At 46.2% G+C, this 20,931-nt stretch overlaps 1 protein-coding gene across 8 annotated transcripts in view; it reads right to left on the bottom strand.

Moving 5' to 3' along the window:
* The window catches only part of SYT16 (synaptotagmin 16), a 130,666-nt gene that overhangs the window by 73,804 nt on the left and 35,931 nt on the right, over positions 1-20,931 (bottom strand). The window lies entirely within an intron of this gene.

The raw sequence follows: 20,931 nt of genomic DNA, 5'->3' as shown, positions 1-20,931 counted from the left end.
GTCACGCCAGAGCTGTCGGAGCCACTTCTTCACAAAGCAGCCTGCTGTTGCAGTGAGGGACTGATACGTTCACCGTGAGCCGCAGTTATCGGCCTCAAACAGGTGGCGCTTTTATTCATGGGCGAGGCGTACGCAATGTGCAAACACTCCAGAAATAAAACGTGTGTGTTTTCACAGAACAGCAGCTCTCTGCTGATTATCTATTTCAAACAAGCCAGAGACTGAATTACTGCAAATCGCTGGTAGGCTGCAGGGATGGAGCGATTGTGCAACTCCTCCCCTGCCTTCCAAAAGGTGACCCTCAGAATCAATCACCAGAAATGGAAAGGAAGAGGACAGGTTTGCAGCCTGGGACTGAAGGGGGCTCTCACCTAAGGTAAAAAAAAGATCAGCAAAAGTGGTGCCCTGCTAACTTGGCAAAGAGGCACCTTTTAAGATGGTGATTCTCTTTATTTAGCAGGGGGAGAGTAACTGGCCCTATCCACCCCCAGCACAGGACCTCCAGTTACTATTAAGAGCTGGGGTCTATCTGAAGTTGCTTTTTAGATTATGAGCCCTTTGGGGACAGGGATCCATTTTATTTATTTATTATTTCTCTGTGTAAACCGCCCTGAGCCATTTTTGGAAGGGCGGTATAGAAATCAAATTAATAATAATGATAATAATAATAATAATATTGCACTGCACACATGCTCTAGAGATCCAGCTAGCCCCATTCCACCTCCAGCTTTGCATATCAACACAGAAATGATCTAAAAACAGCCTTGCTGGGTCAAGCCCAAGTCCAGCATCCTGTTCCCCCACAATGGCCCAACAAACGCCTCTAGGAATGGCCCACCAAATGTCTCTGGGCAAGCAGGGGATATTTCTCCCCTGCAACTGGTAATTCAGAAGCATGCTGCCTCTAAGCCTGGAAGGTAGCCTGTAGCCATCAAGACTAGTAGCCGTGGATAGGTTTGTCCTCCATGAATCTGTCTAAGCCTGGCTTAATGACATACAAACTGGTGGCCATCACCACATTCCGTGGCAGAGAATTCCACAGGTTAATTACATGCTGTGTGAAAAAAGCACTTGCTTTTGTAAGGGTTTACACACACTCTCGCTCTCTCTTTAGGTGACTGGATTAGATTGCACCCCTTTTCACACGGCTGTGCCAGCACAGTGGCCACGTTCTCCTGCATTTGCTCTGACACCATTCTGAATACTTGTAAAGACTTAGGCCCATACGACCTGAAGATTTTACATGTACTCTGGTAAGCATAGGAGCAATTCCAAAGGAACCAGCAACCAGGCCATCAAAAGGTACATGTAAAGTGACGTGAGAGGTCTTAATCTCTTGCAGAAACACACACACATTTATTGAGGCTGTTGTCACATACAGCCTAAACCAGGCTAGGGAAGTCCAGCCTGGACTAGGCTGCGTGTGAGAACCACTAGGATCGGGCCCTATTTCAGCATGCAGCACCCCCAGCCTGACTGTTTAGCCTGGCTTGTAGCCTGAGTTAACAGTGCCAACACACCGTTAGCTCAGCCTCCAGGGTCATGTTGTTTAGCTCGCGGAGACACAGACAAGAGCTTAGAGTGCCCATCTGCTGGGGGAATCCCCCTATGCACCACGTAAGGACAGCCCTGCTGGATCAGGCCCAAGGCAGCCCATCTAGTCCAGCATCCTGTTTCACACAGTGGCCCACCAGATGCCTCTGGGGAGCCCACAGGCAGGAGTTGAGGATATGCCCTCTCTCCTGCTGTTACTCCCCCACAACTAGTACTCAGAGGCATCCTGCCTTTGAAGCTGGAGGTGGCCTGTAGCCCTCCGACTAGTAGCCAATGATAGACCTCTCATCCATGAAGTTATCCAAACCCCTCTTAAAGCCATCCAAGCTAGTAGCCAACACCGCATCTTGTGGCAGAGAATTCCATAGGTTAATTATGTGCTGTGTGGGAAAAGTACTTCCTTTTGTCAGTCCTAAATTTTTTGGCAGTCAGTTCCGTGGGATGTCCCCTGGTTCTAGTGTTATGCGAGAGTGATATCCCTGGAGAAGCCAGGGATCAAACCTGGGACCTTGTAAAGCAGAAGTTCTCCCACTGTGCTACAGTTGCATCCTCTAAGTTGGTCCATCTAGCTCAGTATTGTCAACACTGACTGGCAGCAGCTCTCCCGGTTTCAGAAGGGTATTTGCCAGTCCTACCTGGAGATGCCAAGGATTGAACTTGGGACCTTCTGCATGCAAAGAAGATGCTCTTTGCATGCAGCTATGGCCCCATCCCCATTCAAGAATCCTCACTTCCCTTTCTCCCTTAAGTGTCTAAACCAGGCCTGTTCAACTTAGACCCCCCCAGCTGTTTTTGAACTACAACTCCCATAATCCCCAGCCACAGTGGCCAATAGCCAGGGATTATGGGAGTTGTAGGCCAACACCTGTAGGAGCGCCAAAGTTGAGCAGCCCCGGTAAACAGAGACCAAATCCATGCCAAAATAAACTCCACCTTAAGCACTTGGTGGGTACAAGCCACTTCCTTAACCAGTGTCCTGGAAATGAACCTGACCAGTGACTGAACCCCTTGGGGGGATATTGCCTAATTTCAGAACTCAGACAGACGACTGCATTTAAACTTATCAGATTAATTAGGCTTTGCACTACACATCTGATGTTCCTCTTCCCTCCAGGCACAGCATTCCCGTCTGCCACATCAGCACACCTTGCCAAACCCGGTCATTAGAGCCGTGACTCTGTTGTCTTTAGATTCTAGCCACCCCACAGCTGACATCCATGGTTGGATAAACACGAGGTCGTTTGCTTTTCTCTAGCTATGAGGACGTCTTTAGAAGCAGAACCTGTTCCTTCCTCAAACATCCTCCTCCTCTACACTAACAAGCACTCTGTTCCTGCCCGCAAGCAATCACTAAAGAATGGAAGTGTTCTCCTGACTAGGGATACGGGCGGAGATTCCCCAAATCCCAGCACAGAGAAGACTTCTTGAGACTTGGAAAAGCCCTTCCCCAAAGGAAGGGTGAAGCTCCTGAACCCCAAGAAAAGCATCATCTGAGCTCAGAGATGTTTTCCACCCTCTCCCCAAAAGTAGGGATGTACACAGAACTGGCGACTGCCGGTTCAAAAGTGGAGGAGAATCGCTTTAAGGACTGGGGAGGGTGCTCTTACACACAACCCCACCACTTTCCCCCCGCCGGCACTGTCCTGAAAAACGGCCCCACAGGGTGGCAGCGTACCTCCTTGCCGCCTCGGTGTGTCATGGACCGGAAGAACCCGCAAGTGCCCGGTGCGCACATCACAACACTTCACGACACACATGATTCACACCACACCACACGCCGCACGTGTGCACGCCCGTAAAAGGGCCTCCGAACCGATTCCATGCACATCCCTACCCAAAAGCTTCTCCTCTTCTGAAACAACCTTTTCTGTGAAACCTTTGGCTTAACCTTCTAGTCCTTACCTCCCCCAGCTGAATCCTAAGAACATTCAACTGCTCACATTCTACTCTACTCAGGCTTATGTGGGACTGCAGATTATTTTATTTTTATATGTGTGTGTGTGTGTGTGTGTGTGTGTGTATATACCGCCTGATGCCAAAGGCTCTAACCATCATAGTGATGATGGGTTTTTTCCACACTATAGGTATTAAGCTATTAAAGGACAACCTCAAAACAGTGGTGCATGGGCTGGTAACTTCCAGGCTTGAGTACTGCAATGCGCTCTACGTGGGGCTGCCTTTGTACGTAGTTCAGAAGCTTCAGTTAGTTCAAAATGAGGCAGCCAGATTGGTCTCTGGGGCAACCCAGAGAGACCACATTACGCCTGCTCTGAAACGGTTACACTGGCTGCCAATTATGTTTCTGGGGAAAATACAAAGTGCTGGTTATTACCTTTAAAGCCCTGAACAGCTTAGGTCCAAATTATCTTAGAGAGTGCCTTCTTCTGCACAATCCCCACTGCACGTTAAGGTCACCTGAGGAGGTCCGTCTTCAGTTACCACCGGTTCGTCTGGTGGCGACTCAGAGGCGGGCCTTCTCTGTACTGCTCCTGGGTTGTGGAATGCACTCCCAGCAGAAATCCATAATCTGAGTTCATTATTGGCCTTCAGGAGAGCTCTTAAGACCTATTTGTTTGGCCTGGCCTTCCAGGGTTTTTTAAACTGTTTTTAAACCTGGTTTTCCAGGGTTTTCCAAAATGTTTTAACAATGGTTTTATCTTGTTTTTACAGTTTTTGATTTTAATAGTTAATTGATTTTAGTTTGTTTTAATGTAAACCACCCTGAGCCATTTTTGAAAGGGTGGTATAGAAATCAAATCAAATAAATAATGAATATTAAGATAGCTTTATCACCAATTACTGCCATTGTGATTGGTCACCAGTGTTCCCTGAAACTGGGATTCCCAGACATTGTTGGCTACAACTCTCATCATCCCCAACTGTAACGGCCTTTGGCTGGGGATGATGGGAGCTGTAGTCAACAGCTCCTCAGAATCCCTGTTACAGGGAACACCAATGGTCACTGTTTTATCTTGTGTGCTCTGAGACCTACTGCTACCTTTCGGCCCCACTGTTTACATTGGCCAACATGCAAACGCTGCCATTTGCATGAGGATGTTGTGCCAAGTCTGGAGCTTGCACTCCAGACCAGTCTTGTGCTTCCAAAGTTACACAACAACTTTGTTGTGCAAGCACAGTGTTGGCCATTCTCTTTCTAATCGAAAGATGGCCGCTATTTTCCTTAGAACGTACATATGTATGTGAGAGAGACAGAGAAGGCAAATTTATGGACAACAGGTCTAGCAACTATCAATATCATCTTTTAAAAATTCTACCAGCAGTTACTTGTCATGGTAGCTATATGCTGCCTCCAGGTTCAGTGGCAGATACCTCTGGATGGCAATGGATGGGAAACAGCAGCAGGGGAGAACTATTTGCCAACACGTGCTGTTTCTGGGCTTCCCAGAGGCATCTGGTTGACCATCAGAGGAAAGAGGATGCTAGACTAGATGGGCTTTGGTCTGATTCAGCAGGGACTTAGAGCATATGTGTGTGTGTGTGTGTGTGTGTGTGTGTGTGTGTGTGTGTGTGTGTGTACGCACACACACGTGCACACACACACAGAGTAATTAAGTACAACACGATGCATCAGATGAAGGAACTCAAGCTCATGGAAGTTTATGCTACAATAAACCCTAATCGTTAAGGTTCCACAAGATGACCGTTTTTGCTGCAACCGATCAGCATGGCTACCCCCTTCTGTAAGTTTATTTAGTACATTTATATACCGCCCCATATCTCTCCTGTTCTGCCATTCTTTTTATGTTCCCCTGGCCTCTTCCATCCATCCCCTCCCTCTTGCAAAATTTAGCAATTTAGCAAGCAATAGCCCAGGAAAGAGGAAACTTCAGCCTCGAGAACACTCCATTCAGATTTTTCCCCCCTTGCATTCCCTTTTCTTTTTCTTTTTAAGAAAAGCGTCTTTGTTACTATGGTAACGATGTTTGAGTTAATAAAGATGGCAGACCTCATTGCTAGGAAGCATCCTGTCAGCTGCCCTCTCCCTCAAAAAGGAAATGTAGCCATTATTCCTCCCCTCAGATGTCTATAAAATTCAGCTAAGTCCTCAAATTAGAAGCTACAGCAATAGCTTCAAACTGTTGGCACTCCCAAGAAATAAATCCCAGAGAGGGAATGTGTCTAACTGAGAAGTTCTTGCTATCAGACAGCCGCTTTGGACTTTCCAAGCCAGAAATGTGTGTGCTTTAGAGTCAAAGTCAATGTTACTTTGTGATTGTAGATAGCATGTTTGGTTTGGGGGGGGGGGCTCCAATTAGGGCTGTGACATGGAGAAGGGGTTTAACTCTCTGCCCCCACCACAGTTCTGACCTGCATCAGCTCCTCCTCCCACAGCTGCCATTAGCCCTGGGCGTGGGGCGGGGGGGGCAGGGAATCCCACGGGCACCAATTCACTTATCTGAAGGCAAAATAAGCCTGTAGCTAGACAACGATGCATTTAACAACATACCTAATTTGGTTCACCTTGAGTGGTGCAGCGGGGAAATGCTTGACTAACAAGGAAAAGGTTGCGGGTTTGACTCCCCGCTGCTACTATATTGGGCAGCCGTGATACAGGAAGATGCTGAAAGGCATCATCTCGGACTGCGTGGGAGGGGGCAATGGTCAACCCCTCCTGTGTCCTACCAAAGACAACCACAGGGCTCTGTGGGCGCCAGGAGTCGACACCGACTCAATGGCACACTTGATCTTTAATTTGGTCCATACTTGCAGAACTGCAACATTTAGTTGCTGAAAACATGTTGATTGATTTTTAAAGAGTGCCTTAGATTAATTGCAAAGCAGCGGGGAGGTTAATTTTTAAAAAATACAAATACTTATAATGAATAATCTTAGAAGGGGCATTCCCTTCCCTGGGTGAAAGAGCGAAGCAGGGCGGGGTGGGGAATTCTCGGGATGGACCAAGATATTGCCATGTCTGAAATGAGGCCACAAATGCTGCCTTCCACTACACCCCTGATGGGAACTGGCCCTCTTTCAAAACTGACCTTTGCAAGCACTGAATGTAGTGAGGGGGTCAGAGAGGAGGGAAGGTTGTCAGCAGCCTCCTCTTCTCTCCTAGTTGTCCTCCTTGCAGGCTTCACAAGGAGTGTGAGGAGACGCTCTCCTCCCAAAGCTTGCAAGGGTCGGAATTGTCTCCAAAAGCAGAAAAGTATGGGAGCAGCTTGCCACCTTGCTGGCACCTAAGTAATCTGCCACATGGGGAACATAGGAAGCCTAGGAAGCTGCCATATACTGAGTCAGACCATTGGTCCATCTAACTCAGTATTGTCTACCCAGACTGGCAGCAACTTCTCCAAGGTTGCAGGCAGGAGTCTCTCTCTCTCTCAGCCCTGTCTTGGAGATGCTGCCAGGGAGGGATCTTGGAACCTAGATGCTCTTCCCAGAGCGGCTCCATCCCCTGAGGAGAATATCTTACAGTGCTCATACTTCTAGTCTCCCATTCATATGCAACTAGGGCAGACCCTGCTTAGCTAAGGGGATAAGTCATGCTTGCTACCACAAGACCAAAGGCAACTGTTTCACCTCACCTCATGAAATGACCACCCTGGGGATGCCTCTTCTAAGATGCCTGACAACACACAGGCATGCATCATCAAAAAGCAAAGTGTACTTTTCGGGGTGGGGTGGGGGATTCATATGCAAACCTAATCAGCAATTCATCTATTAAATTGGCTAACTAAGTCAATATGATAAAGAGAGATTAAGGCTAATTTTAAAATTGGGAGACTCCCGTACTTATTTGCAAAGCTGTTCATACATCATTTTTAGATAGGAAAATACATGAACTGATGATCAACGCAACGCTCCATCTGCCTTGCTACCTAGCATGTGTGCAGTTGCGCAAGTGCACTCTGCACAAGGCTGGAGAATTGCACAGTTACCGTTGCGCAAGAGAGGGACATTAGAAATAAGAGCCCTCTTTTGTGCAACTGTGTTGGTGCAATTTTCCAGTGGCATGCTTTCTTCATCTTGTGCAAGAGTGCTCTGTGGCAAAGCAAGCAGAATGCTACGTGGTAGGTTGGCCACAGAGAAAGAGAGCCTCTCTACTTCCCTGCCTCCTCCCCCGCCCACCAAAAAAGGAAAGGAAAAGCCTCCCACCCCCCTCCATCCTCCCAACTCTGCTCCATCTGGTCCTACCACTGAAACCCTGCGTGCAGTGATTTGCCACATTCAGAAGTTGGCCAGCAGCCCCCTTTCCAAGACCTGATCTAACCGCTCTTCTATCAAGCTGACTGCAGGTGATGTCACTCCAAACCTCTCCTCTCAAGGTTGAGTGTGTTTCCTTGGCAACTTGCCTGACCTCCATTACTCCGGGGAGCTCAAATGTGCTGCCAGAAAGAGCCTTCAGTGTAATCAACCCCATCCTTTTAATACTTCCAGGGCTTCCCATCTGCAGACCGTATGCTCAGACGAAAGAGAGGCTGGCTGTTTAGAGATCAACACCCCCACCCACAAACTACAATGAGGCCTCCATCTTCCTTCAAGGCACATGCTTCAAGCAACAGCTACACAAAAGCAATAAGGAGGAGGCCGAGATGTGCTTTAACGCTTGCGTTCCAGGCACTCTTCCTGTCCTGGATGTTTTTGGCAGGGATCGTGAATGGGTTACAACAGCTATTTCAGAAAATGCAGACAGGAAGCATGCAAGGTGTATATGCACTTTCAGAACAGCAGCCGAACCGTGGTTCTACAGACCTCCTTAACCTTCAAGTTCTCCACAGCTCTGCACCATCCTCTCTCTGCTCTCATGCCTTTAACAGACCCCTATCCGAGACCTGAACTCCTCCAAACCCTCTCACAGATCCTCCTGCTCTCCAAGGGAGATGGCAGACACTGGGCTCATTCTCACAGCGTCTCCTACCCTAGCTCAGGAGCGGTGCAAGCTCCCATTTTGTGTTTGAAGCTATTTACAGGACACGAGCTGCCTGGATTACCCCCAGGTAGCTTTTGTCGTCTGGAGCGGTGGGAGCCCTCCGATCACAGCTTCTCCAGACCTTCGGAGCCCGACTTTGCTACCCAGCTCTTTACCAAGGTAGAACGAACCGACGGTTTGTTCTACCCCGGTAGGCAAATGTGAGAAGGGGTAAGCAGGGCTCCCGACTAGCAGGGCTCACCCCAGGTAGCAGAGATCCCAACTAGCCCGCCACCATTTTAGGAAGCGAGCCAGGCAGAAGGCACGAATGCACAGAGCGAAGTGGGTACTATACTGTGAGCAGCCACTCTGCTGCTCACACGATGCTTTCTCGTCCATGGAGGGCCCAGCATGACTTCTACCTTTGCCACTGGCGCTATTTATTTATTTTATTTATTTGTTTGTTTATTGAATTTATATACCGCCTAGTATAAACATCTCTAGGCGGTGTATAGAATTAAAACATAAAATATAACACATTTAAAATCCACAAGAGAAAAATTAGATAAAAACATGTTAAAAACAGTAAAATTTAAAAATCAAATCTTAGTTGAAGGCTTGGGGAAACAAGTACTTCTTCAGAGTCTTCCTAAAAGCAAACAGAGAAGGCGTTCTTATTTCAGCAGGTTGCACTTTCCAAAGCCCCGGAGCAGCCACAGAAAAGGCCCAGTCCTGAGTTGCCACCAAACGAGTTTGCGGCACCCAGAGTTGGACCTCTCCAGATGATCTTAATAGGCGATAGGGATCACGACAGAGAAGGCACTCTCTTAAATACCCTGGATCTAAGCCGTTAAGGGCCTTATAGGTAATAACCAGCAGTTTGTATTTCGTTTGGAAACATATCGGCAGCCAGTGCAGTTCTTTTAGAATCGGTGTTATATGGTCCCTTCGGGTAAACTCAGAGACCAATCTGGCTGCCGCATTCTGAACCGATTGTAGTTTCCGAACTACGTACAAAGGCAGCCCAACATAGAGTGCATTACAGTAGTCAAGCCTAGAGGTTACCAGCATATTTACCACTGTTTTAAGGTCACTACTCTCCAAGAAAGGACGTATCTGGTGTATCAACAGAAGCTGATAAAAAGCATTCCTGGCCACAGCCTCAACCTGAGAAACCAGGAAGACTTTGGGATCCAGGAGCACTCCCAGACTACGAACCTGATCTCTTAGGCGAAGTGGAAACCCATCCAGAACAGGCAGATCTATACCATCTCTCAGATCCTGACCCCCTACAGACAGTACCTCCATCTTTTTTGGATTCAACTTCAGTCTGTTATCCCTCATCCAGCCCAATATCGCCTCCAGGCAGGCACTTAGGGGGGTCATGCCATTTCCTGATGAAGTTGGTTAGAGAAATAGATCTGGCTGTCATCAGCATATTGATAGCATCCCAGACCAAACTTCGTGACAATCTCTCCCAGCAGTTTCATGTAGATGTTAAAAAGCATTAGAGACAGTATGGAGCCTTGTGGAACCCCACACTTCAGCTCTCGCTTTTCAAAGCAATAGTCTCCAAGAGACACCATCTGGAATCTGCCAGAGGGGTAGGAGTGGAACCACTGTAAAACAGTGCCACCCAAGCCCACCTCCTTCAAGCGACACAGCAGGATACCATGGTCAATGGTATCGAAAGCTGCCGAGAGATCCAAAATTATCAGCAGAGTCACACTCCCTCTGTTGATCACCAGTTGGAGATCATCCATCAGGCCGACCAAGGCAGTCTCAACCCCATAGCCCACCCGGAAGCTAGTCTGGAAAAGATCTAAATAATCTGTGTCATCCAAAACTGCATGGAGCTGAGAAGCAACCACTCGCTCAATCACCTTGCCCAGCCAAGGGAGATTAGAGACAGGCTTGTAATTAGCTAACTCCGACGGATCCAAAGCAGGTTTCTTCAAAAGTGGTCAGATAATAGCCTCCTTAAGACAAGGAGGCATCCTGCCCTCCCTCAGAGAAGCATTTATGATATTTACCAGACCCTCTCTGAGAATATGACTATCAGGTGAAATAAGCCACGTTGGGCAAAGATCAAGAGAGCAGATGGTGGGGTGCACAGTCCGAAGAAGATTGTCCACATCATCAGAAGTAACAAACTCCCCTACGATGGACTCTGCAGTAACTGTGGAGCCTAGCTCAGGGCGACTACAAGATATTTTATCTGCAAATGATATCTATCTGCAAGATATTTTATCTATGCTACTTGCAGGCGCACGAGCAGCTGAGATTTGAGGGATGACCTCGCCCTCTCCACCACCCAGGTAAGTGGTCATGAGAATGCCCTACCCAGATTCCACCCCCAGCTTTGGAACAAGATAGGAGGAAAAACCAGATGATTACAAAACGGAAGCATGCACCGCTCCTGAACTAGGGTAGGAGGCCTCTCCTAACCTACTAATAATCGTGAGAAGAAGCCCTTTATATTGCATGGAGCGTACAGAAGTCTGTACACTTGTACATGTGTTTGTGTGAATGCCTGTACCTGGGTTCATTTAAAAAGTGAACCTAGTACAGGCCCCTCAAATGCATGGTACAGATCGATATTGCTGTACCTGCATTCAGCATAACGTGGGAACAACTGTACCTGTGTACCGATCTGTTCCTGCATATACTGTACACTTGTTGTACAAGCACTGAACATAATGTGTGGTTGGGGCTGTTCTATGGGGTGAGGGAAGTGATTTGGACACACATTCTCTGCCCTAAAAACCTTCACCTTCGACTGGGAGGGTGGACCAATTCAGACAATACAGCCAAGCGGCCCTGCTCACATGTGATGAGGGACATGTACGGGAATACCCTGCTCTCCATTCTGGAGTTCCATTCCCTTTCTCCTAATCACATAGGAGGTCACCTGAACCATCCCCTCTCACATGGTCTTGCACAGGAGTTCCCAACTAGTGGCACTCCAGATGTTGCTGAACTACAACTCCCATAATCCCCAGCTACAATTTATTGTGGCTGGAGATGATGGGAGTTGTAGTTCAGCAACATCTGGAGTGCCACTAGTTGAGAACCTCGGATCTCAGAGGCACTTCAGACTAACCACACCTCTTCGCAATTTGAAGAAAGGGCACATCACCCCGGGAGGGGGAGCAGGCCAATCAGGCAGCAGAAACAGTCACAGAAGCAGTCTTAAATTCAGAGCCGCCTTCCTTTCAAGTAAATGCAAGGATCCTTTCTTGTGGGGAGGGTCCAGAAGGTGGTGCTGGGGGACTACTGCTCGGCCCCGTGGCCGTTGGCCTGTGGGGTCCCGCAGGGATCGGTCTTGTCCCCCTTGCTGTTTAACATCTACATGAAACCGCTGGGAGAGGTAATCCGGGGATTTGGACTGAGTTGTCAGCAATATGCGGATGACACTCAGCTCTATCTCTCCTTGTCATCTGATCCTAGGGAGGCGGTGGATGTCCTGAACCAGGGGCTGGAGGCCGTGATGGGTTGGATGTGGGCTAATAAACTGAAATTGAATCCGGATAAGACGGAGGTACTGTTGGTCAGTAGGAGAGCCAATCGGGATGAGGAGATTTTACCGGTTCTGGATGGGGTTGCACTCCCCTCGAAGGAGCAAGTACACAGCTTGGGGGTACTACTGGACCCGGCTCTGCTTTTGGAAGCTCAGGTGGAGGTGGTGGCCAGGGGTGCCTTTGCACGGCTTCGGCTAGTGCGCCAGCTGCGTCCCTTTCTCGAGAAAGCAGATCTGGCCACGGTTACCCACGCCTTAGTCACGTCGCGGCTGGATTACTGTAACGCGCTCTACATGGGGCTGCCCTTGAAGAATATCCGGAAACTGCAGCTAGTGCAAAACACAGCAGCGAGGGTTTTATCCGGAGCTGCCCGTTGGGAACATATCACCCCCATTTTGAAAGAGCTGCACTGGCTGCCAGTTCGTTTCCGGGTCCAATTCAAGGTGCTGGTTTTGACCTTTAAAGCCCTAAACGTTTTGGGCCCAGGGTATTTGAGGGACCGCCTGCTCCCAAGGGTTGCTGCCTGCTTGACTAGGACATCTGAGGGGGCCCTGCTCCAGGTGCCGACAATGAGGGAGGCCTGGCTGTCGTGCACTCGGGACAGGGCCTTCTCTGTTGCTGCTCCTAGACTCTGGAATGCTCTCCCAGTGGCCATTCGTTCCTCAGACTCCATCACGGCTTTTAGAAAGCTTTTAAAGACTTGGCTTTTTACCCAGGCTTTTACATAATCATTTTTACTGCTGCTTCTGTGTGTTTTTATCGGTTGTCTTGTTTTTTATGCTTGTTTGATATGTTTTTAGCTTGGTGTTTTTATTGCTTTTATTGTATGTTTTAATTTTTGTAAACCACCTTGGGGTTTTCTTTTAACGAAAGGTGGTATAGAAATGTAATAAATAAATAAATAAATAAATAAATAAATAAATAAATAAATAAATAAATAAAATATGCTGAATTTAACCTCTACTTTTTAAGGGGGTCATCTTAAATTCAGAGTAGTCTTCAATTCAGGTAAATATGGCATTTTCTTTGCATTCTCCTCCCCTTTTGACCAGAGAAAGGGGCAGGAAGAAGGTAGCAGAGACAAGGTGATGCAAGAAAAGCTGACAAAGCATCCAAGAGAATAGATGTATGAGTGCCGTGGTGTAAAGGTACTCTCTTTCTTAAATTAGGTTTTTGATAGTGGAGGAAGACAGACAGTTCAGAAGAGGGGCACAGTGACATTTCAGTTCAGATGGATCTCAAAGAAACTTTAACAAGGTGCAAGATTTTGCATGCAAGCACTAAAAAGGGAAATGGAGGAGTGACATATCATGAACTGCAGCAGGAATTACGTCCCTTCCTCTTGCCAGCCGCAGATTTACACAAACTGCTAATCTGGACACATCCTAGGTACACATTCTAACATGACAAAGCACCCAAAGCCTTGCAACACAAAATTTGTTTGTTTCACTAACATATGTATATACCGCCCAAAACCTATGTCTCTTGGCAGTTTACCATAAAAGAGTAAAAATTAAAGTAAAATTAAAATGTTAAAACATTATTTTAAATGTTGAGGTTAAACATTAAATGTTAAAACTTAGCAGTCATGGGATAAGGGGACAAGTACATGTGTAGATTGCTAACTGGTTGAAAGACAAGAAACAGAGGGTAGGTATAAGTGGAGAGTTTTCACAATGGAGGGAAGTAAGAAGTGGGGTCCCCCAGGGATCTGTACTGGGACTGGTGCTTTTTAATTTATTAATAAATGATCTAGAAGCAGGGGTAAGCAGCGAGGTGGCCAGATTTGCAGATGACACCAAACTCTTCCGGGTAGTGAAATCCATAACTGATTGTGAAGAGCTCCAAAAGGATCTCTCCAAACTGGGTGAGTGGGCGACAAAGTGGTAGATGCAGTTCAATGCTGGCAAGTGTGAAGTGATGCACATTGAGATGAAAAACCCCAACTTCAAGTATATGCTGATGGGATCTGAGCTGTTGGTGACTGATCAGGAGAGGGATCTTGGGGTCGTGGTGGACAGCTCGTTGAAAGTGTCAACTCAATGTGCAGCAGCTGTGAAAAAGGCCAATTCCATGCTAGGGATCATTAGGAAGGGGACTGAAAATAAAACTGCTAACACAACACCAGAAAGGCACCTTCACTGCATATCACAATCATGGAAGGAACATTTAGAGCAAGTGGCTTACCCAGGTTCCCTTCTGCTGAGCTGTAAAACAGAGGTCACACAAGCAAGGAAGCTTCACACACACAAATTAATCCCAGTGTTTGTTTTTCTAATTTGCTGCCAATTCTCCAGAGATTCTGGGCTCTCATTTGCAATGCAGGTTGTTTGGAGCTGTGGAAGATTCATGTCAGTGGAACAGGAGAAGAAAAAGTTCTATAGCCCCAAGGCAACCTGGGAGTGGCACCTCTTCTGCGCACTAGCCCAGGGAAAGGAGGAAGGTTGTTGGTCTGTGACCACGTGACAACCCCCAAAGGAATGCTAGCCATGGAGACAGCAGAGAAACCGCCCTAACCTGTTTCCCCAAGAATGTGACTTACAGCAATCTCTACCTCTCAGTGTCACCCTGTTTGAGGAGGACACCTGGCTGAATTCCAGGGATGAATTCCTAGCTCTTTCTATACTTGCAGAATTCTTTCACTGACAAAATCTGCTGAAAAGGGAAACACTAAAATTATTTACTAAAGCCTTCCATTACAAGGACATAAATGTCCTATCCCATACAGAATAAATATTTCTTTAACCACTACAATGACATCTCTTTCCCATAGCCCAGGAGATCATGACAGGGGACATAAGTACCCTTAGGTACTTTCTTGAGGTGCTCCCAGAGGTGTCTCAGAGCCATCCTCTCCTCCCACCCACCCACCCAGCAGCTGCACCATTTGTTTCCCATCTGAGGATCACCGGCTTGAAACTGATGCATCCTCCACTGTGTGTCCACCGCAGAAGGGGAGGGGAGAGGGTGAAACCCCTCCTCCTCTGCTCCTAATTGGCTGGCTACGTGCTAAAGCTCAGTGTACCCCTCCCTTCTGCCTGACAGACAGGCTTCAGAAAATTAGCACAGAATACAAGTAAACTTGTCCCATTCATTTCCAGAAGAATGTTTATGGGTAATTTACAGCAGTGTGGATGTGAGCCAGTGCCTGGAATAGCATGTCTCCTTAACTGTAACATTTGAATTTGCGTTTCAAATTTATTATTTATAATAGTTTATAGAATTTGATAATATATTTAATGTTTTTATAATTTACATTAAATTTTAATGTTTTTAACTAAATATTGTTTTAATAGTTTTAACATTTAAAATGTTTTAAGGTTTGAATTGTTGTAGTGTTTTAACTTTTGCTGTATCATTTACTTTGTTTTCACTGGTGTTTTAATTTTTGTTATTTATTTTAACTAATGTTTTAACTTTTTTGTTTGCTTGCTTGTAAAAATCCAAGAGACGTGAGTTTTGGGTGGTATAAAAATGTGTTAAATAAAAATAAAATAAATCATATTAAATATTTATGTAATTTATTTTATACATATCTACACACAAATTTTTAATGCTTTACGATGGTTTGCAGGTCACTGGCTTACATGCAGATTAAGATACTCATAAGCAGTCTTATTATTATTATTATCATTGTACTGTACAACACAATTGTATTGTATTATATTGTATTATTATATATTATTATTTTATTGAAATGAATGGGCTTCCTATACATTTCAGGCTACCTATTACTTTCAGTGGGAGTACTCATGAGTAACTTTGTTTGGAAATAAGCCAATAACTGGAGTAGCCCATCTCATAATTGCAACATTTAAATTTGTGTATACACACACACACACACACACACACACACACAGAGTCTCTCTATGGGATACCTGAGCTGAAGGTTTGTGATAGAAGGTGTGCACTTGTTTTTAGCAATGGCTGGAAACCTTCACCGTAGCCAGAGTCCAACCCCAGGAAAAAAGCAAGGTTCACAGAAGATGACATAAGAGGAGGAGAGTGGGTCTTGTGGTAGCAAGCATGAATTGTCCTATTTGCTAAGCAGGGTATGCCCTGGTCTGTATTTAAATGGGAGACTACATGTGGGAGCACTTAAAGATATTCCTTTTAGGGGATGGGGCCACTCTGAGAAAAGCATCTGCATGCTTGTTTTGCAGAAGGCTCCAGGTTCCCTCCCTGGCAGCATCTCCAGTTAGGGCTGGGAGAGATTCCTGCCTGCAACCTTGGAGACGCCGCTGCCAGTCTGTGCAGAAAATACTGAGCTAGATGGACCAAGAGTCTGACGCAATATAAGGTAGCTTCCTATGTTTCTAAGTGTTTCATCTCCTGTAGAAACACCCACCAGGTAGAATGGAACCCAAGTACATAATTTGTTAGACTGTAACCACTTATTACTTCATCTGGTGGCTCAACTGTTTCTGCCAGAGACTAAGGAGTCACACAAGTTGAGTTTTCAGTGGCATTACTATAGATTAGGGACAAAGTGTTCTAAAAAATTTTTTTTTAATCGCTACAGTGACTTTTGCTCTTTGAGGGCAGAACAATGTTGTTCTCAGTTTCCCAACAGGAGAGTCATTAACTGATTAAGCGCTTGCTGAGCAGAAAAAGAGAAAAATAAGGCGGAGTTCATTTCTAAATAGACTTGGTTTCTTTCTCTCCCACGAACCTCTTCATACACACAGAAAAGCAAAAAGCGCTCTGCACATTTATTGGGAGAGAAGTTCGTCGGGGAGGTGTTTATAACCTATCAGGCTGCCTCATCATGTGTGACAACTGCTTCACTTGAACCAGACGTGGTATTTATTTAAAATATTTATACATTGCTCCAGTACATTACTGCTCAGCATGGCTCACGACCAATAAGACAGATACATTAAAAATATATATATAAAATTAATAGAAATAGCAGAACTAAAAAACATTACATTAAACTACATTAGAATTTAGAGAATGTAGAAATTATGTATATCATGTACAGAAACTATGTACATTCTACAAAAGTGTAGAAACTAACTACATTAATTTCTAGAAATTAATGTAGAATTTTTATTCATTCATTCATTCATTCGACATATTTATATACTGCCCAAAACCTGCATCTCTGGGCAGTGTACAACAAAAACAATACAGATTTAATGGAATTAAAAACTATCAAAACATTAAAACATTATTATTAAATCAAAATATTAATTTAATACTACTACTAATTATTATTATTATATTATTATTATTTATTACATGTATAAACCGCGCCATCCAGAGGCTCTGGGGGGTGTACATCTAGTTTAAAAAAACATAAAAGCAAACATCTAATATTAATAATATTATTTAATTGTAATATTATATTTTTAATAATTATATTATTAAAATAGTATATTATAGTTAATTAAATAATTATATTTTGATATTAACTTAATATTAAAATATAAAATTAGTAGAATTTAACTACTAAACAAGCCTCAGTAAAACTGATTTAAATTTAAAGTTACAAATTCAAAAGTTAAGACCCATGTCTTGGGCCAGCCTCCTTGGGCCCTGAATGCAAGCAGAAGCCCATACATGTATTGACCCAGCCAGCATCAGTCAGGCAGGGCAGCAGGTAAGGCCAGGCAGGACTTTCAGCACCTCAGACAGCTCCAAGCAGTGAACTGGGACTCCGGAGGCCCAACTGAAGCCTTCAAGTACTCCCTGACCCCAACTCTCTCTCCCAGGCTCCACACCCTTTATGAAAGTGAAGAGCTCTAAAAAGGCAGCCCTCTGGCCTGCAGTCTGGTTCCCCATCACTTCTTGACTAGATTTGTGGGGACACATTGCCCCACAATGGGCAAGGCCTCTGAGGGCAAGCATGTCAGACTCCTTCTGGAATCTGGCCGAGGAGTCCCAACCTCTGTCCTGGCTCAAGAAAGGCCATTGTGGCTGCCAACAAGTGGAGTTGTAGTCCAACCCAAGTTCGGCAACTCCGCCCTATGTGATCCTTCCAAAAACTTGGAGTAGATGGCAGTTCCCCATGTTCCCGAGTCAGACCACTGGTCCATCTAGCTCGGTATTGTCTATTCAGATGGCAGCAGCTTTCTAAGAGTGCAGGCAGGAATTTTTCTCAACCCTACCTGCAGATGCTGGGTATCGAACCTGGGACCTTCTGCATGCTAAGCAGATGCTCTCCCACTGAGTTACAGCCCCAACTTCTCTAGTAATTTCCCATCCAAGCAGCTTGCAGGACCCGACTGGCTTTAGCTTCAGAACTGCATCATGTCCATTGGCCATGGAGGCAACAAGAAGCCAGCTATTTCTACCCATTTGCAGTTACGTATTTATTGGAATATAGTGAAGTCTCTACAGACTTCAAGCCCGCTTGTGGGTTTCCTGGAGGCAGCCGATTGGCCACTGTGGGAAACACGATGCTGGTTGGATAGATCTTTAGCCTATCCTGAAGTTCCTTCAAAGAGATGAGTATGTGAAGTCTTACTGAAAAAAACAGTTACGTATTTATTGGAATATAGTGACCAGCTCCAACTGTTCTCTCTTTAAAAAGATATTGTGGAACAGGAGAAGTTAGAGAAAGGCAGGGGCGGGGGGTGGCCAAGAGTTTGGAGCATCTTCCCTAGCAAGGATTTGGGGCTTTTTTACTTTTGAAAAAAATGCAGCTGGGAATACGATTGAGCTTCATGAACTTCTACATGTTGTGGTTAGAGGTTCTTCCTCCCTCAGTACTAGCACTTGGGCTCATCCAATAAAATCTAGCCAGGCAAGAGGTTTAGGATAGACCAGGCCTGCTCAACTTAGGCCCCGCAGTTGTTTTTGGACTACAGATCCCATAATCCCCAGCCAGAGTGGCCAATAGCCAGGGTTTATGGGAGTTGTAGGGCAATACCTGCAGGAGGGCCAACTTGAGCAGCCCTGGGATAGACAAAAGAAAATACTTTTCCCACTCCGAGTGCAGTTAATCTTGGGAATCCATTGCCCTAACATGTGGCAAGAACTACAGGCTTAGATGCCTTTAATAGGGAATTAAGCCTACCCTCCATGAATTTAATTGGTCAGTGGCTTGGTCATGAAAGCTATATGGAACTTCCATGTCCTGGAGTGTACCACAGAACATCAGTTGCCAGGGAGTTGCTACAGACTTCAAGCCCTGCTTGTGGGTTTCCTGGAGGCAGTCGATTGGCCACTGTGGGAAACACGATGCTGGTTGGATAGATCTTTAGCCTATCCTGAAGTTCCTCCAAAGAGCTGAGTAGGTGAAGTCTTACTGAGAAATTTCCTCACCTTGCACAGGACGAGAGTTCACCAAACATACACAGGTACTTGCACCAACAGAACACTAGGCAACAGTGTGCATGAACATGCAGTGGACCCAGGCCAGGGCTGTGCCAGTTGCCTGTTCTTTCTACATCTTTGCAAAGACATGTTCCTACTTCATGTTTTATGGTACCCAACTGCTCTTGCTGCCGAAGGTGTGATTTGGCCTCAACTTCAAGGTAATGCTGAGGGTAATTTTGTCTAGAGGGTGGGTGGCTCTTCCTAGCTAGAGGTCTTCAAGCAGGGACTGGGCAGCCATGCTCTAGCTCTGGATACCCTGCATCAGTGAGAGGACTGGGCTAGACACAGCCTACAAGTGCACCCTCCACCATGATTCTAAGACCCTGTCAGAGAAGCTGAGCCGTGGGCAGCTGTGCCAGACAGCGCAAGTTCAGAAGCCAGGACTGGGAGAGTCAGAAATGCTGGAGCTGGCCAGGCAGGCAAACTGAGGCTGGAGGGTGGAGGCAGAAATCAGGACATGCCCAGAGCTGAGCTGAGCAAACCTGCTGGGGACCAGCGAGGAGAGAGAGAAGCTGGAACAGGAGGTTGCCTTATGCTTCATGTCCATCTGGCTCAGTATTGTCATTGCAGACTGGCAGCGGCTTCTCCAAGGTTGGAGGCAGGAGTCTCTCTCAGCCCTATCTTGGAGATGCCACGAAGGGAACATGGAACCTTCTGCATGCAAGCATGCAGGTGCTCTTCCCAGAGCAGCTCCATCTCCTAAGGGGAATATCTTACAGTGCTCAAACATGTCATCTCCCATTCAAATGCAGACCAGGGCAGACCCTGCTTAGCAAAGAGGACAATTCATGCTTGCTTCCATAAGACCAGCTCTCCTCCCAAAGGAAGGCCATTAGCATGCAGGAGATCAAAGCCATGCATCTGTCAGGTCAGAGGGTTGAAACAGAAGGAAGGAATCTGGATGGAACCAAGAACAGGAGTCACCAACATGCCAGAGATCACACCAGGGAGTCACAAGATACAGCAAGGAAATGAGTTCCAGGCCAAGGAACTGAGATACCAGGCCAAGTCTGTTCTGGACAGGAAGTCTCTTATATCCTTCCTGTCTGCAAGGAGGGCAGCAGCAGGCATCCATTGGTGGGGTCAGCATAGACCAGGCCTGCTCAACTTCGGCCCTTCTGCAGATGTTGGCCTACAACCCCCATAATCCCTGGCTATTGGTCACTGTAGCTGGGGATTATGGGAGTCGTAGTCCAAAAACAGCTGGGGCCCCAAAGTTGAGCAGGCCTGGCATCGACCTTGAAGGCTGGAAGACTGCCACAACATAAGAAAGAAATCACCACCGGAGGCAATGTGGAGCAGAATCCTTTGCCACAAGAAGCTCTGACAGACCCAGATTCCAATCAGTGACTTGGTCACTGAGAGGGAGGGGCCAGGAGCATGAGGACCAGAAGTGCAGCCAGGGGGTGATGGGAATTGTAGTCCAGCAACATTTGGAAACCGAAGTTCAAGAAGCCCTGCCATAGGGTAACAAGACAGGCTTCAGAAGACCAACTTGTTTGATCAGTTGGTCGTTTTTGAATTTATCTTTTTGAAATGCAAGTTCACTGAGAGGACTGGCTTTACTTTCAAATTTTAAAGAGCCAGCAAAGACAAATGCAGCAGTTTATCCGACATCTGTCTCTTTGGGAGGGAGGCCAGGCACAGACTTCAGTA

The sequence above is a fragment of the Hemicordylus capensis genome, chromosome 1, assembly GCF_027244095.1.
Source record: "Hemicordylus capensis ecotype Gifberg chromosome 1, rHemCap1.1.pri, whole genome shotgun sequence".
Lineage (NCBI taxonomy): Eukaryota > Metazoa > Chordata > Lepidosauria > Squamata > Cordylidae > Hemicordylus > Hemicordylus capensis.
The sequence above is the reverse complement of the archived record's forward strand: the minus strand, read 5'-3'. Positions and strand labels throughout refer to the sequence as shown.